Here is a 3,396-nt window from a genome sequence, read left to right as displayed (position 1 = left end):
ACAGTGTTTGGCCAAAAAATAAAAGGTAAATCTTTAAGTTCAGAAAAACTGGAGTACTTATTCTTTGTAAATATCGGGGGGGGGGGATAAAGAATTCCCTTGGAATTATGTCTTCAAAAAGGTCCTGCAGTACATCGGAACATCCAGTGACAAAGTGGAAATGATTCAGTTTCTCAATCAATGGACATATGCATTTAACACCAAAGCAATGCACTAAGTTTGGTAAGAAAGTATTTTACAGTGAGCACATGTACACTATGCTCTTTTATTTAAAGTGGGAACACACCAGTCTGCATATTCTGTATTCGTCATTCTTCAGAACATCAGACACATGAAGTGTAGTGCAGTGGACCAACGGTTGCGGTGAATGTAGCTTTTAGGAACTGCTTGAGGGCAGTTGGCTTTATCTGATCCCTTAAAAGGAAAATGTCCAATTAAGTCATTAAGTTCAGACAAACTGAAGTACTTTTTCTTTGCAAGTATCTGAAAACACAATGCTAATTCCTTTGGAATTATACCTTCACTGTTAATGTTTCGTTCACAGCTTCAAACACATCTACAGACACATCAGATATCAACAAATCAACCGTTTGACTTTTTTGTGCGTGTCAACCTGCTTGAAAAAGTAGTGTTTGGAGAAATTAAAAGGTAAATCTTTAAGTCATTAAGTTCTGAAAAACTGAAGTCAAGTGTCCATTGCACCGCCTCAGCTCAAGTGTCCAGTTCGGCATTTCCTTAGTCCAACAACTTACTCTTCAAAGTGTACAGCTTTGGGGACTGCTTCGAACAGTCCAGCTCCAGAAGGAGCTTCTGGAAGATTTCAAATGTATATCTGAGCTCCTTAGGGTAGGCCAGATTTAGTGCATAAGTCAGCCCGAGGAGCATGCAGCAAGCCCTGGCAAAGGTACCCAGAGTGGTGAGAACTTTCACTCCCTCAATGACGACACCAACATCGCTCGGCCCCTCTGCTGAGCTGGACATGACGCTGTAGATCTTCATTTTTTGAGCAGCAAGGTCCTCGGACATCCGTTCTTCATCAGCGTCCTGAAATAACAAGAACATTAAATATTAATGCAAAGTCTTATTTATCATCTGATCAGTCAAAGCAAAAGGCCTTAGCTGAGCATCCTGTGATTACAATTTAATACATCACTCTCTACACAATCTGTTTCCATGTGACACTTCCTTATTTGATTGTGGATTATTTTTGAAATAGTTAGGAGCACTTATTGTCAATTGTCCAAAACTAGCGGGCCAGTTATCAGTTTTTCAGCCTCACATCCTACAGCAGTCATTCCTCACATTTAATCAAGACAGAGCTATAGAGTGAGGGCGAGAGTACATGAGAGGTTTAGAGATAAGACACAGAGACAGTGAAAACTAGAGTGTGTGTGTGGGCGTAAGGAGAGAAACATAATGCATGTGCACGAGAGAGAGAGAGAGAGAGAGGGAGAGGGAGAGAGAGAGAGACAGAGAGACAGAGTTTGTGTGAGAGAGAGAGAGAGAGAGACAGACAGACAGACAGACAGACAGACAGACAGACGGGCAGACAGAAAACTAGACAGTGCGGGTGTGTGGTGTGAGACAGACATACAGTAACAAAGAGTGAGTGAGAGTAACCACGGAGGGGCCAGGAGGCGGGGCGAGGCCACAAGCACAAGTGAAGGAAGAAAGGTTGCATATTGGAGAAAGTGAGAGAAAGAGAGAGCAAAGGAGCAATGGAGGCCGGGAGTTGGCATATTAGGAAAAAAAAAAAAAAAAAAAAAACTTTACTCCTTTGACTTTTTTAATTTCAAATTTTGGAAACAAAACTCACTATTTTCTGTGCCGTTTTATGCTTGGTATCCCACTCAGCTGTGTTGAATGCCACGTGCGCCAAGTTCACTTACAAAGGATCTTGCATGAACACCTAGAGAAAGAAAAGGATACACATACCCATGCATCAGATACGAGACCTTAACATTGCATTTTTAAGCACATGTAGAAAACAAATGAACATTTCAACCTTCATTTTTACATTTGCCCATTCAATTCAACTGCACCATGGTCCTTCAATGCCCTTACTTTGTATCATCTTAATCTCTACATTGACACTTTGAATGCACAACTTACTGTTCTCTGTGGCGCTGAACTGTTTGTCTCGTGGTGCTGTTAAAATCATCTGCTTTGAATCACACTTTCTCTGCTCAAACAACTAGAGAAAGAAGAAAACACAAGAGAGACCCACACATCAGATCTTAGGTCCACACCTTGTATTATCTAGACATATGAGGGCAGTAAGTGAACATCATTAAAACATGAAACACATAAACAGTTCAAAACCATAGTTTTGTATTAAGCCATTTCAAAAGGCACCAGAATATCCTATAATAAATTGTGCATGGGTTAGAAAGAGACAAGCTCTATAACATACCATCACAGACATATCAAAACATGAAACTACTGTTTTAAGCAATGCCTCAAAATAAGTCATTTTGCCCTTTAAGTCAGCCTTTAATGTGTTAATATCTCCAAAAAATGTTGTCTTGGGCTTCCATCACGCTAAGCTAATGCCAAGCTAATGCCCAGCCCAAGTTCAGCCCGTCTGCAGATAGGTGAAGCCTTTTTTTTAAATATGGGGCCTTCACACCTTTACTCTGCACAAAATTTTGAAATTTACATTTTGTATTCAAAACTCACTGTTTTCTGTGCTGTTCAACCATTTGGGTCCCTGTGATGCTCTTAAACTTTGCTGTCTTGAATGCCACGTGCACCAAGTTCACTTAAAAATGCTCTTACACGAACAGCTAGAAAAAGAAGGGAGAAGGGGGAGGGGACAAGATAAGGGCATGCATCAGATGATTAAATTACTCTGTGATAGTGTACTAAGTGCATGAGGATAATCTGAACATTATTTCAACACAAATTCAACCTTCAAAAACATTTTTTTTATTCTGTTTCAGCCATTAGCCTGTTCAATTAATTTGGCAAAATGCATCTTTAATGCCCTTAACCTGCACCATTTTACTCTACACATTAACATTTTGTATGCACAGTTCAATGGGTTCATGCCTATGCGATTTGGAATTTTGCATTTAACGTTTTCCTTTGATGCACAACCACACAAGCAATGTTCTTGTTTGGTCTACAGTGATAGCTGCTGCTACTCCATCTGACTGAGAGCTGAATCTGGAGACATTAGCTGACCACCACCATGTGTGTTCGCTGACATAACAAAGCATGTCCGCTCCTCACGCGGCGTCGATCCAGCTAGGCACGAGCTATTACAACGGGCATAGCTCAGTAACTAATGGGTGGACTGTATTAGGAAAATTGGAAAATACGTGTGTGTCTCCTTGGTGTATGGACATATGGAATAAAAGGAATTCACTGGCCTTTTCTTCAATATAAGGTAAT

At 40.5% G+C, this 3,396-nt stretch overlaps 1 long non-coding RNA gene across 1 annotated transcript; it reads right to left on the bottom strand.

Annotated features, from left to right (window-relative positions):
• Nucleotides 1–607: 607 nt before the first annotated feature.
• Nucleotides 608–2,781, bottom strand: LOC134458723 (uncharacterized). Its single transcript, XR_010036603.1, has 4 exons — nucleotides 2,680–2,781; nucleotides 2,113–2,194; nucleotides 1,817–1,909; nucleotides 608–1,044 (listed from the first exon to the last, which is right to left on the bottom strand). It is a non-coding gene; the product is annotated as an uncharacterized LOC134458723 (long non-coding RNA).
• Nucleotides 2,782–3,396: the final 615 nt, after the last annotated feature.

This window comes from Engraulis encrasicolus, chromosome 11 (assembly GCF_034702125.1).
Source record: "Engraulis encrasicolus isolate BLACKSEA-1 chromosome 11, IST_EnEncr_1.0, whole genome shotgun sequence".
Classification (NCBI taxonomy): Eukaryota; Metazoa; Chordata; class Actinopteri; order Clupeiformes; family Engraulidae; genus Engraulis; species Engraulis encrasicolus.
This window is presented reverse-complemented; position numbering and strand designations above follow the sequence as displayed.